Raw genomic sequence first — 15,623 nt, forward strand, 5'->3', positions numbered from 1 at the left:
TGATAAACGCTGGAAAAATGACTAAGTCCAAAAAAAAATAATTTTCAACTTTTTTCAATTTTACCCCCGTGAGATATATATTCTGCTCACTCACATTTGGAACTCTCCTGGGGTACCCTCACACATATTATTCCCTCATTTAGTGGATATTTTCACAAAAAAGTGAAATTTTTAAAAATCCAGAAAATTGGCTGAAACCGACTAAATATCAAGGACTCATTGGGCGAATCGCTCTGGAACTGAAATCGGAACGCTCACTGACATTTCCCCTATTTGAAAGTCTGATAAACGCCGGAAAAATGACTAAGTCCAAAAAAAAAATTTTTCAACTTTTTTCAATTTTACCCCTGTGGGATATATATTCTACCCACACACATTTGGAACTCTCCCGGTGTACCCTCACACATATTATTCCCTCATTTAGTGGATATTTTCACAAAAAAGTGAAATTTTGAAAAATCCAGAAAACTGGATGAAAACGACTAAATATCAAGGACTCATTGGGCGAATCGCTCTGGAAATGAAATCGAAACGCTCACTGACATTTGCCCTATCTGAAAGTCTGATAAACGCTGGAAAAATGACTAAGTCCAAAAAAAAATAATTTTCAACTGTTTTCAATTTTACCCCCGTGGGATATATACTCTACCCACACACATTTGTTTTACCATATTTTTTTATTTTTAAAAACCAATTTAACAGGGGAATAACAATCGTAGCATAAAAGTGGTGACAAAAGAATATTCGTAGTAAAGGGAAAATTCTGAGGGAAGGGGAAGGGAAAAGGGTACAAACGGGAATGGATAGACAGGAAAGATGGGAGAAATTTGTTCGTCAAAGTATATACGATAGTACATAAACTTAAACAATTTAAGCACACATTACTATCATTAGCAAATTAGACATATTAATGAGCTAAACATGACACACATTGAGATGTTCCAGCGTTATGAGAAGGTTGAGGGAACCTAGTGGACCAAATATCCCACTTCCTAGAGAATTTAAGTAAGTTATTGTTGATAAGGGCAAATCTGAGTTCAAATATTCTGTGAAGATTCATCTTATCAACTAAGTCCTCCAGAGTGGGGACATGTGACTTTCTCCAATAAAAAGCCAATGCGTTCTTACAAACTGAAAATAAATGAATCACCAGAGATCTTTCAAATGACTTGTATGATTCAAGATCCAAGGATAGTAAAGCCCTTTGAGGGGTCAATACTAATGGTCTACCTAAAAGATCATCGACCAAAGAAGAGATCTGAGCCCAAAGATTACGGATTTTCGTGCAGCTCCAAAAGAGATGTAAAAGATCTCCCCTAAGGCCGCACTCCCTCCAACAAAGGGGAGAGTTGCTGGGCTTTATATGATGTAGCCTGATTGGAGTGTAATACCATCTGGTTAGAATTTTGAAGTAGGCCTCTTGTAAGGGCATAGATATATTAGAGGCTTGAGAAAAAAGAACAGCATTCTCCCATTGGTCGGATTGGAAATTGAGTTTTAGGTCTTTTTCCCATCGTATCATGTAAAGGTGTTTTTGAAAAGAAAGATCATTATTGAAACTGTTATATATGTGTCTCAGGCTCCAAAAAATTTTATGGGATGGGTTGCTTAACAGGTTCACCGAGGTTTCAGAAACGATAAGTTTGCCAGAAATGAATTCCAGAATTATGTTTTTTAAATGAGAATATAAAAAGAAATCAGAAGAGGGTAAGTTGAATCTTTTTTTAAGAGTTTGGAAAGGAATAAAAACAGAAGCTTCATACAGGTCTCCAATTTTTCTTAACCCTTTATTGTCCCATTGATCTGGAATGGAAGAGTTATATAGATCAGCAACAAAACCAATTGGGAAATTTTTGACAAGAGAAAGCTTATCCATATCGGAATCTTTCAAGGAGCTCTTTTTTTTCTTTTGGCGATTTTTTTCCAGGCGTCAATAATCGCCTGGAAAATAGGGTGGGAAGAATCATGAGTGCACTGTTTAAAGAGATGCCTAAGTAACAAATCACGAGGAGAGGAGCCGTTATTTAAGAAAGTCTCTAGAATCATCCAAGCTGGGGGACTGTCAGAATTAAACCAATTACTGCTCTGTTTGATAAGGTTTGCCAAATAATAAGCGGAAATATTAGGGTGGCTCAGACCTCCGTTACTTTTATTCTTGTACAATATATCTGCAGATATCCTCGCACGTTTATTATCCCAGACATAAGAATTAATCTGATTTTGGATTTTTTGAACAAAGATGTGGGAAATAGTTAAAGGAAGGTTGCGGAAAAAATATAAAATTTTGGGAAGAACAAACATCTTGATAGAGAGGACTCTACCCCACCACGACAAATCTCTCTTCATAAAGTCCATCAAATCTCCTCGGACGATGTCATCAATCAGAACCAGATTGTCAGAGATTGTTGAGTTAATATTTTTACCAATACTGATCCCCAAATAAATCAGATTGCGTTTAGCCACACCAAAGGAAAATCTCGAGTGTAAAACCTCTCTCGTCTGACGGTCTAGATTAATGTTTAAAAGTTTAGACTTCTCATTATTGATCTTAAAATAAGAAACCTGAGAGAATATTTCTAGAACCTTCGAAACCTCCGCAACTGAATTTATTGGGTCCAGCAGGGAAAGCATAACATCATCTGCAAAGAGGCCAATTTTAAATTCTCGAGATGGGGTAGATATCCCTCTGATGTCAGTATTTTCTCTGATCCTCTGAGCAAGAGGCTCCATAGCCAGGACAAAGAGAAGAGGGGAAAGCGGGCAACCCTGTCTAGTACCATTTGTAATAGGGATTGGGTTTGAGAGATAATTGTTAACATAAATTTTTGCTTGGGGGTTAGAATAAAGGGCCATAATTGAAGAGAGAAAATTGTTGTCAAAACCAAATTTAATAAGGGTGAGTTTAAGGTATAGCCAATTTAGCCTGTCAAAAGCTTTTTCAGCATCTAGGGCAAGCAATGAAGTTGGGAGTTTCGCCGTATTTATAACCTTAATAATATTCAAGAGTCTTCTAGAGCCATCAGTTGCTTGTCTCCCACCAACGAAGCCAATTTGATCGTCGTTGATGAGAGATGGGAGAATAGTCGATAAACGGTTGGCCAGAATTTTCGAGTATATCTTAATGTCAGTATTAATTAGCGAAATGGGCCTATAATTTTTAACATTATCTCTCTCTTCTTTAGACTTGGGTATTAAGGTAATAGTAGCTTCCAGCATTTCTGAGGGGAAGGAGCTTATTGAGGAAGCATGATTGAAAATTTTCGTAAGAGGGAGAGAAAGTAGGTCGCAAAAAGTTTTATAATACTCATTGATGAACCCATCTGGACCCGGGGCCTTGAAAGCTTTAAGTTGCTTTATTGTGTTAATAATTTCAAGGTTAGAAAAAGGCTTGTTCAATGACTCGTGATCCAGAGGGCTCAATTTCGGTAGGTTAATGGAGGATAAAAATTTGTTGATTGCGTCTGGGTGAGGATGGGGAATTAAAGGGTCAGTTTTGATATTATAGAGTTTTTTGTAAAAGTCTGCAAACTGGTTCACTATATCTTTAGGGTGACAAAACGTTATTCCACTATTATTCTTTATTTTATCTATTCTATTAATTGCTCTTTTACATTTAACTAGGCGGGCCATAAAGCGGGTAGGTTTATTTAGAGCCGCATAGTAATTAAATTTTGATTTCCGAATAATCGCATCATAGGAAGAAGAAATTTCTGATTTTAGCTCTACCCTTAAATTTGACAGTTCCTTTTGAATTATTGGGGAAGGGGAAGGAAGATTAATTTGCTCTAGTTCTTTTTCCCTAATCAGTTTTTGAAGAGAGTTTATTTTTGTTCTTTTTTCTTTTTTTTCAGATGAGGATATCTGCATTAGTACACCACGAAGGACGGCCTTGTGAGCACACCAGCTGGAGAAGGGATTAGATAAATCTGGGGTATCATTTTCCCTAAAATAATCAGAAATAGCTTTTTCAATAATTTTTTTGTTCTTGGGGTTATGAATAAGTGAAGATCTACATTTCCAAAGAAAACCATTTTTAATAAGAGGACCAATATGAATTTCACATGACGTAGGGGCATGATCTGATAGCGACCTGAGGCCTATAGATACGTTAGAGAATTTGGGTAAAGAAAAGACGTCAGTTACTATTAAGTCAATTCTAGAGGCCGTTTGGTGTGCATCCGAAAAGTGTGAGAATTCTTTGGATGTAGTTTGCAGACATCTAAATGTGTCAAATAGTTCATTTTTATAGAGCCAATTATTTAGCGTCGGGTATAAGTGGCGGCTGGGGGAGGAAGAGTCCATATGCCCATCCGGAACCATGTTGAAATCTCCCAAAAAAATCAATTCGCCTCTCCTAACCTCTTCAACCTTTCTAAAAACCTTGTTCAAAAAGGGTATTTGCTTTTTATTTGGGGCGTATAGGTTAACAACAGTGCACTCATGATTATTTAGTTTACAGAGCAATATATGAAACCTTCCATTGGCATCTTTATGCTGATCTAAAAACTCAAATGGGACCGAGTCTTTGATCACTGTAGCTACACCGGCTTTTTTCCGGTCGCTAGTAGATTCAAATATATGAGGGTAGCGCTTGTGGGTGAAGGTAGGATGTTTCCCCTCGGCAAACCTTGTCTCCTGAAGACACGCAACATCAGCACCAAGATGACCCAATTCCTTCCAAAGGGAGAATCTCTTATTGGGACTGTTTAGGCCTCTTACATTGTAGGTGATGATCTTGATGGGCATAGGTAAATTAGCAATCAGAATAAGCCAAAAGGATAGGGATCAGTTGGTCCAACAAATTCCCAGAAAATAAATCAATCAACAATCAAAGCTGGAATACAATATCTCACTATTAACTCAAAGATAGTAATAACAATAACCAAGTATTCAAAGAAAAAAGAAAAAACGAATCAAAAAATCTCCTGAGGGAACCTTCACCGTAAAGGTTCTCCCTCAGATTGGGGGGAAAAATAATGTGGACAAGCCTCGAAGGCTAAATGTAAAGAAGAATGAAAAATCTAGTATGACATATTAGGTGAGGTGGTGAGTAAGTTTATTTTTTAATAAAAGGGCTCCCGAAGGAGTAGTGTTTCACATTTCAACGGTGGGGTGTCTTTGCAGCTTTGTGGGGAATGTCCCTTATAAAGTCAAAAAATTTAGGGCCTTCATCAGGATCTGTAAGAGTAAATGTTTTCCCGTTAAAGAAAATCAGCAACTTTACTGGAAAGCCCCACCTATACGGGATATTCATATCCCTCAGTCTATCTGTGGTCAATTTGTATGACCTTCTCGCATCCATGGTTTCTTTGGAAAAATCTGAAAAGATTTTTAGGTGAGAGAAAGGCTCAGGAAAAGTCCTGTTTTCCCTGATATATTTCAAAATTCTCTCTTTGGTCAAGAAAAAATGTAACCTAACTATTACATCCCTAGGGAGATCCGAGGAGATGGAGGTCGGACGAAATAAGCGGTGTGCCCTATCAATGATAAGATCCTGCTCAGAAAGGGATGGGATTGTCTGGTGAAGTAAGTCTTTGACATAGGTCGAGATATCTGAAGGAGATATATTCTCAGATACGCCTCTAATTTTCAAATTATTTCTTCTGCTTCTATCCTCCAAATCCGCAACTTTTAATCTGAGTCTCTTAAGCTCTGTTTTAATTTCTAGATTATCAGAAGAGACAGACTCTACCTTTCCCTCCACCGTTTCGAGCCTTTTAGTGTTTTCCTCCAATTTAACCCCAAACGCTTCCAAAGTAGTTTTCATGGTGTCAACTTGTTTCTCGAAGCCCAGTTTCATATTTCTGTCAATCGTCTTTAAAAGATTGTCCAGATATGAACCAAGGTCGGTATTTCCCAAATCTTGAGAAATGGTCATTTTGACCGGGACACTAGGCGTAAAATCGGAGGGTGAAGGGGAAAAGTCTTTTTTAGGGCGTCTCTTATCTGGACTAGGATTAGGAGACGGGTCCGAGGATTCCTCCTCCGAACTCGGAGCCAATGAAGAATATTTGTTGCTCCAGTCTCCTGGGTCCCTTCTCTTTGAAGAGATGGAAACATCCATCTCTTCTACTTTTCTTTCCTTAATTACTGTAGAAAAGGCAGGTTTAGCGACCGGGATTCTCTGTGGTTTTGGAGAAAATAGACTTTTAGCAGAATCTTTGGTGGGAGAGCTTACTTTAAAACTCTGTCTGTCGTCAGGATTTCTATGAGGTGATCTGGACTTAAGTGGACTAATGGTATTGACAGTATCTTCTGAGGGATTTGAAAATGAAGAGCGTTGAGAGGACTTCGCTCTTACCACACTAGTTTTAAGGGGAGCTTCCAAAGACTTTTGGGTATTTTTTTTGTTAGCCGCCATTGTAAAAAATAAGTCCTAAGTGTATATATAAGGAAAAACACCAAAAAGACAATGGAAATATTTAACCTAGAGAGTGGACAGAAGACTTTAGAGTAGCAAAATGACTAGGAACAATGGCTGGAAGAAATTAGCATTAAACAAATATCATTCCAATAAGAGGCAATCAATACCCTTAAAAACTGCAGAATTATGTACCCCCTAGAATGCAATCCTTTAAATGTAAATCACAATCAAAAATATCAAGAGAAATAGTAAACTTGACCTGAGGGATAAAAATAAAAGGCACATATAGTTCTTAACAGAAAACTAATTATTGTGGAAACTTGCAGATCTGTAGAGTTCCATGGGCACCAACTGTTATATGTATATCAGGTAGCGAAGTCACAGTATATATATATGAAGGCAGAAGCAGTTCCTCCTATCCCCCACCCCCCCTCAAAGTCAAGTCTCACAATTAAAATGATTGTACAAAGTTTGGTGTTTAATAGACCTCTGTATCAGTACTGATATAAAATCAGCACCATGGACAGCAGTGCCGAGCAACGCTGCAGCAGGAGGCAGGAGAATTGACTAATATAAAATCAGCACCATGGACAGCAGTACAGAGCGACGCTATAGCAGGGGCAGGAGAGTTTGACTGAAATCAGCACCATGGACAGCAGAGCAGAGCGACGCTGCAGCAGGGGGCGGGAGAATTTGAAAATATCAGCTGATTGTGAGTATAAGACAGTGGAGGGCAGCGGTGCTGCTGCAGCGAGGGACCAAGGGCAAAATCAAAGCGCAGCGGCGCTACCACAGGAGGGAGAGGCAGTCACAAGGGTCAGCAGGGTCCAGATACTGAAGGGACATATACAGCAGAGCTGCACAGCGGGGGTAGATGAAGCGGACCTCGGCACCGACGGCACTCAGCAGCTGGGAGCAGAAGGAACAGAGCGGCCCCTTATCAAAGGGAAGGAGGATACCGCCGCCACTGAATTAGCCTTGGGAACACAGGGACACCGGCCGTGTATACCGGCAGTGCCCGGTATCAGAGGGGACAGCTTGACAGATCGGCTCCGGAGCAGAGGAGGGGGGACCGCTACTGTGGAAACAGCCCCGGAACACAGGTAACAGCCGCAGAGGAGAGGAGGGAGCCGGGCGCAAACACCAGCGGTGGCAGTGAGCCTAGAGGGGGGAAAGGGACCCGCAGCTTCACAGTGACATGAGGGGATACCGCTGCCACCGGAGCAGCCCCGGAACCACGGACAACGGACCCCAGAGACCTGTTAAAAGCCCTGGCGTCAGCCGGGGCTTATCTAACCTTAAAGTGGAGTATGAAGTCCCGCTCCGTCCCAGTCTCCTGAGCTCCTCGTTAAACAGGCTAGGCTCTCGGTCCCTCATTGGCAGCAGGGGTCTTTTCCTCGGGGTCCAGTGGGGTTGAGGATATTAGGTCCGGGGTGGCAGCGCCTCTTCTTTAGGGAGCGGGGTCCTACAGGTCCGGTCCGGTCCTCCGTGGAGCAGCAACAGTAGAATGCAGGGCTGGGTTTTTTCAGGATGTCGCCGGTAACTGGATCTCAGTCTCCTCTTCTCCTCTCTTCTTGGGTCCGGTGTCGGGACAGCTGATGCTGCTGTAAGGTCCTGCTCCCGGGGTCAGGAGCAGAGCAGAGCAGACCTGCGCTGCTATCACAGTCACTCCAGAGTCACGTTGCAGAGTGACTGGAAACAAGAAAAGGGCCGCAGAGTGACTGGAAACAAGAAAAGGGCCGCCAATGATCGCCTGGGTGTCAGAACCAGAACCAAAATGTGCCACCCCGTGGGTTAAATATAAGCTCTGACAACAGTCAGGGGGCCCAGTATATAATGTTCAGTTAAATGAAATGAGAGAAATATGTGCCCCCACCGATCTGTGAGCTTAAAGGGGCACGTCACAGCCTCAAGGACTGGAATGCTCACCAGGACTTACCGCAGCTGCATATAAAGCCTGCTGGCAGTCCTTAAGTCCGGTATAAAACGATGTAATCCTGGGTCCGGAGGTAAAAGGGCATAAATGGGTCCACAATCCTGTAGGGCCACGTTACAGAGTCACTTCAATGGTGGATTCTGAGCCTCACCCAAATGTCTGAGCACAAAGCATCTCCAGGGTTGATGGGGTTAGCAGGGATTCCTTGGTGTCAAAATGATCCCTGAATGATAGGAAGTCAAATTATATAGGAATTTTGGAAAAAAATCTTCTTTTGTTGCTTAAAAAGTAGCTTTAAAGCGAAGCCCTCAGGGAGCTCAGGATCAAGCTGCCATCTCGTCCTGTGCTCAGGCCACTCCCCCCTACCCACACACATTTGGAACTCTCCTGGGGTACCCTCACACATATTATTCCCTCATTTAGTGGATATTTTCACAAAATAGTGAAATTTTCAAAAATTCAGAAAATTGCCTGAAAATGACTAAATATCAAGAACACATTGGACGAATCGCTCTGGAACTGAAATCGGAACGCTCACTGACATTTGCCCTATCTGAAAGTCTGATAAACGTCGGAAAAATGACTAAGTTAAAAAAAAAAAAATTTCAACTTTTTTCAATTTTAAACCCGTGGGATATATATTCTACCCACACACATTTGGAACTCTCCCGGTGTACCCTCACACATATTATTCCCTCATTTAGTGGATATTTTCACAAAAAAGTGAAATTTTGAAAAATCCAGAAAACTGGATGAAAACGACTAAATATCAAGGACTCATTGGGTGAATCGCTCTGGAACTGAAATAGGAACGCTCACTGACATTTCCCCTATCTGAAAGTCTGATAAACGTCGGAAAAATGACTAAGTTAAAAAAAAATAATTTTCAACTTTTTTCAATTTTAAACCCGTGGGATATATATTCTACCCACACACATTTGGAACTCTCCTGGGGTACCCTCACACATATTATTCCCTCATTTAGTGGATATTTTCACAAAAAAGTGAAATTTTGAAAAATCCAGAAAACTGGATGAAAACGACTAAATATCAAGGACTCATTGGGTGAATCGCTCTGGAACTGAAATCGGAACGCTCACTGACATTTGCCCTATCTGAAAGTCTGATAAACGCTGGAAAAATGACTAAGTCCAAAAAAAAAAATTTTTCAACTTTTTTCAATTTTACCCCCGTGGGATATATACTCTACCCACACACATTTGGAACTCTCCTGGGGTACCCTCACACATATTATTCCCTCATTTAGTGGATATTTTCAGAAAAAAGTGAAATTTTCAAAAATCCAGAAAATTGGCTGAAAACGACTAAATATCAAGGACTCATTGGACAAATCGCTCTAGAACTGAAATCGGAACGCTCACTGACATTTGCCCTATCTGAAAGTCTGATAAACGCCGGAAAAATGACTAAGTCCAGAAAAAAAAAAGGCAACTTTTTTCAATTTTACCCCCGTGGGATATATATTCTACCCACACACATTTGGAACTCTCCCGGGGTACCCTCACACATAATATTCCCTCATTTAGTGGATATTTTCACAAAAAAGTGAAATTTTCAAAAATCCAGAAAATTGGCTGAAAACGACTAAATATCAAGGACTCATTGGGCGAATCGCTCTGGAAATGAAATCGAAACGCTCACTGACATTTGCCCTATCTGAAAGTCTGATAAACGCTGGAAAAATGACTAAGTCCAAAAAAAAATAATTTTCAACTGTTTTCAATTTTACCCCCGTGGGATATATACTCTACCCACACACATTTGGAACTCTCCTGGGGTACCCTCACACATATTATTCCCTCATTTAGTGGATATTTTCACAAAATAGTGAAATTTTCAAAAATTCAGAAAATTGCCTGAAAATGACTAAATATCAAGGACACATTGGACGAATCGCTCTGGAACTGAAATCGGAACGCTCACTGACATTTGCCCTATCTGAAAGTCTGATAAACGCCGGAAAAATGACTAAGTCCAGAAAAAAAAAATTTTCAACTTTTTTCAATTTTACCCCCGTGGGATATATATTCTACCCACACACATTTGGAACTCTCTCGGTGTACCCTCACACATATTATTCCCTCATTTAGTGGATATTTTCAGAAAAAAGTGAAATTTTCAAAAATCCAGAAAATTGCCTGAAAATGACTAAATATCAAGGACACATTGGACGAATCGCTCTGGAACTGAAATCGGAACGCTCACTGACATTTGCCCTATCTGAAAGTCTGATAAACGTCGGAAAAATGACTAAGTTAAAAAAAAAAAAATTTCAACTTTTTTCAATTTTAAACCCGTGGGATATATATTCTACCCACACACATTTGGAACTCTCCCGGTGTACCCTCACACATATTATTCCCTCATTTAGTGGATATTTTCACAAAAAAGTGAAATTTTGAAAAATCCAGAAAACTGGATGAAAACGACTAAATATCAAGGACTCATTGGGTGAATCGCTCTGGAACTGAAATAGGAACGCTCACTGACATTTCCCCTATCTGAAAGTCTGATAAACGTCGGAAAAATGACTAAGTTAAAAAAAAATAATTTTCAACTTTTTTCAATTTTAAACCCGTGGGATATATATTCTACCCACACACATTTGGAACTCTCCTGGGGTACCCTCACACATATTATTCCCTCATTTAGTGGATATTTTCAGAAAAAAGTGAAATTTTCAAAAATCCAGAAAATTGCCTGAAAATGACTAAATATCAAGGACACATTGGACGAATCGCTCTGGAACTGAAATCGGAACGCTCACTGACATTTGCCCTATCTGAAAGTCTGATAAACGCTGGAAAAATGACTAAGTCCAAAAAAAAATAATTTTCAACTTTTTTCAATTTTACCCCCGTGAGATATATATTCTGCTCACTCACATTTGGAACTCTCCTGGGGTACCCTCACACATATTATTCCCTCATTTAGTGGATATTTTCACAAAAAAGTGAAATTTTCAAAAATCCAGAAAATTGGCTGAAACCGACTAAATATCAAGGACTCATTGGGCGAATCGCTCTGGAACTGAAATCGGAACGCTCACTGACATTTCCCCTATTTGAAAGTCTGATAAACGCCGGAAAAATGACTAAGTCCAAAAAAAAAATTTTTCAACTTTTTTCAATTTTACCCCTGTGGGATATATATTCTACCCACACACATTTGGAACTCTCCCGGTGTACCCTCACACATATCATTCCCTCATTTAGTGGATATTTTCACAAAAAAGTGAAATTTTGAAAAATCCAGAAAACTGGATGAAAACGACTAAATATCAAGGACTCATTGGGTGAATCGCTCTGGAACTGAAATAGGAACGCTCACTGACATTTCCCCTATCTGAAAGTCTGATAAACGTCGGAAAAATGACTAAGTTAAAAAAAAATAATTTTCAACTTTTTTCAATTTTAAACCCGTGGGATATATATTCTACCCACACACATTTGGAACTCTCCTGGGGTACCCTCACACATATTATTCCCTCATTTAGTGGATATTTTCACAAAAAAGTGAAATTTTCAAAAATCCAGAAAATTGGCTGAAACCGACTAAATATCAAGGACTCATTGGGCGAATCGCTCTGGAACTGAAATCGGAACGCTCACTGACATTTCCCCTATTTGAAAGTCTGATAAACGCCGGAAAAATGACCAAGTCCAAAAAAAAAATTTTTCAACTTTTTTCAATTTTACCCCTGTGGGATATATATTCTACCCACACACATTTGGAACTCTCCCGGGGTACCCTCACACATATTATTCCCTCATTTAGTGGATATTTTCACAAAAAAAGTGAAATTTTCAAAAATCCAGAAAATTGGCTGAAAACGACTAAATATCAAGGTCTCATTGGGTGAATCGCTCTGGAACTGAAATAGGAATGCTCACTGACATTTCCCCTATCTGAAAGTCTGATAAACGTCGGAAAAATGCCTAAGTTAAAAAAAAATAATTTTCAACTTTTTTCAATTTTACACCCGTGGGATATATATTCTACCCACACACATTTGGAACTCTCCCGGGGTACCCTCACACAGATTATTCCCTCATTTAGTGGATATTTTCACAAAAAAGTGAAATTTTCAAAAATCCAGAAAATTGCCTGAAAATGACTAAATATAAAGGAATCATTGGGCGAATCGTTCTCGTACTGAAATCGGAACGCTCACTGACATTTCCCCTATCTGAAAGTCTGATAAACACCGGAAAAATGACTAAGTCCAAAAAAAAAATTTTTTCAACTTTTTTCAATTTCACCCCCGTGGGATATATATTCTACCCACACACATTTGGAACTCTCATTTTTTTCACAAAAAAGTGAAATTTTCAAAAATCCAGAAAATTGGCTGAAACCGACTAAATATCAAGGACTCATTTGGTGAATCGCTCTGGAAATGAAATCGGAACACTCACTGACATTTCCTCTATCTGAAAGTCTGATAAACACCGGAAAAATGACTAAGTCCAAAAAAAAAATTTTTTCAACTTTTTTCAATTTCACCCCCGTGGGATATATATTCTACCCACACACATTTGGAACTCTCCTGGGGTACCCTCACACATATTATTCCCTCATTTAGTGGATATTTTCACAAAAAAGTGAAATTTTCAAAAATCCAGAAAATTGGCTGAAACCGACTAAATATCAAGGACTCATTTGGCGAATCTCTCTGGAACTGAAATCGGAACACTCACTGACATTTCCCCTATCTGAAAGTCTGATAAACACCGGAAAAATGACTAAGTCCAAAAAAAAAATTTTTTCAACTTTTTTCAATTTCACCCCCGTGGGATATATATTCTACCCACACATATTTGGAACTCTCCTGGGGTACCCTCACACATATTATTCCCTCATTTAGTGGATATTTTCCCAAAAAAGTGAAATTTTCAAAAATCCAGAAAATTGGCTGAAACCGACTAAATATCAAGGACTCATTGGGCGAATCGCTCTGGAACTGAAATCGGAACGCTCACTGACATTTCCCCTATTTGAAAGTCTGATAAACGCCGGAAAAATGACTAAGTCCAAAAAAAAAATTTTTCAACTTTTTTCAATTTTACCCCTGTGGGATATATATTCTACCCACACACATTTGGAACTCTCCCGGGGTACCCTCACACATATTATTCCCTCATTTAGTGGATATTTTCACAAAAAAGTGAAATTTTCAAAAATCCAGAAAATTGGCTGAAACCGACTAAATATCAAGGACACATTAGACGAATCGCTCTGGAACTGAAATAGGAACACTCACTGACATTTCCCCTATCTGAAAGTCTGATAAACACCGGAAAAATGACTAAGTCCAAAAAAGAATTTTTTTCAACTTTTTTCAATTTCACCCCCGTGGGATATATATTCTACCCACACACATTTGGAACTCTCCTGGGGTACCCTCACACATATTATTCCCTCATTTAGTGGATATTTTCACAAAAAAGTGAAATTTTCAAAAATCCAGAAAATTGGCTGAAACCGACTAAATATCAAGGACTCATTGGGCGAATCGCTCTGGAACTGAAATCGGAACGCTCACTGACATTTCCCCTATTTGAAAGTCTGATAAACGCCGGAAAAATGACTAAGTCCAAAAAAAAATAATTTTCAACTTTTTTCAATTTTACCCCCGTGAGATATATATTCTGCTCACTCACATTTGGAACTCTCCTGGGGTACCCTCACACATATTATTCCCTCATTTAGTGGATATTTTCACAAAAAAGTGAAATTTTCAAAAATCCAGAAAATTGGCTGAAACCGACTAAATATCAAGGACTCATTGGGCGAATCGCTCTGGAACTGAAATCGGAACGCTCACTGACATTTCCCCTATTTGAAAGTCTGATAAACGCCGGAAAAATGACCAAGTCCAAAAAAAAAATTTTTCAACTTTTTTCAATTTTACCCCTGTGGGATATATATTCTACCCACACACATTTGGAACTCTCCCGGGGTACCCTCACACATATTATTCCCTCATTTAGTGGATATTTTCACAAAAAAAGTGAAATTTTCAAAAATCCAGAAAATTGGCTGAAAACGACTAAATATCAAGGTCTCATTGGGTGAATCGCTCTGGAACTGAAATAGGAATGCTCACTGACATTTCCCCTATCTGAAAGTCTGATAAACGTCGGAAAAATGCCTAAGTTAAAAAAAAATAATTTTCAACTTTTTTCAATTTTACACCCGTGGGATATATATTCTACCCACACACATTTGGAACTCTCCCGGGGTACCCTCACACAGATTATTCCCTCATTTAGTGGATATTTTCACAAAAAAGTGAAATTTTCAAAAATCCAGAAAATTGGCTGAAACCGACTAAATATCAAGGACTCATTGGGCGAATCGCTCTGGAACTGAAATCGGAACGCTCACTGACATTTCCCCTATTTGAAAGTCTGATAAACGCCGGAAAAATGACCAAGTCCAAAAAAAAAATTTTTCAACTTTTTTCAATTTTACCCCTGTGGGATATATATTCTACCCACACACATTTGGAACTCTCCCGGGGTACCCTCACACATATTATTCCCTCATTTAGTGGATATTTTCACAAAAAAAGTGAAATTTTCAAAAATCCAGAAAATTGGCTGAAAACGACTAAATATCAAGGTCTCATTGGGTGAATCGCTCTGGAACTGAAATAGGAATGCTCACTGACATTTCCCCTATCTGAAAGTCTGATAAACGTCGGAAAAATGCCTAAGTTAAAAAAAAATAATTTTCAACTTTTTTCAATTTTACACCCGTGGGATATATATTCTACCCACACACATTTGGAACTCTCCCGGGGTACCCTCACACAGATTATTCCCTCATTTAGTGGATATTTTCACAAAAAAGTGAAATTTTCAAAAATCCAGAAAATTGCCTGAAAATGACTAAATATAAAGGAATCATTGGGCGAATCGTTCTCGTACTGAAATCGGAACGCTCACTGACATTTCCCCTATCTGAAAGTCTGATAAACACCGGAAAAATGACTAAGTCCAAAAAAAAAATTTTTTCAACTTTTTTCAATTTCACCCCCGTGGGATATATATTCTACCCACACACATTTGGAACTCTCATTTTTTTCACAAAAAAGTGAAATTTTCAAAAATCCAGAAAATTGGCTGAAACCGACTAAATATCAAGGACTCATTTGGTGAATCGCTCTGGAAATGAAATCGGAACACTCACTGACATTTCCTCTATCTGAAAGTCTGATAAACACCGGAAAAATGACTAAGTCCAAAAAAAAAATTTTTTCAACTTTTTTCAATTTCACCCCCGTGGGATATATAT

The sequence above is a fragment of the Phyllobates terribilis genome, unplaced genomic scaffold, assembly GCF_046119375.1.
Source record: "Phyllobates terribilis strain yellow unplaced genomic scaffold, ASM4611937v1 Scaffold_8__6_contigs__length_399053987, whole genome shotgun sequence".
NCBI lineage: Eukaryota > Metazoa > Chordata > Amphibia > Anura > Dendrobatidae > Phyllobates > Phyllobates terribilis.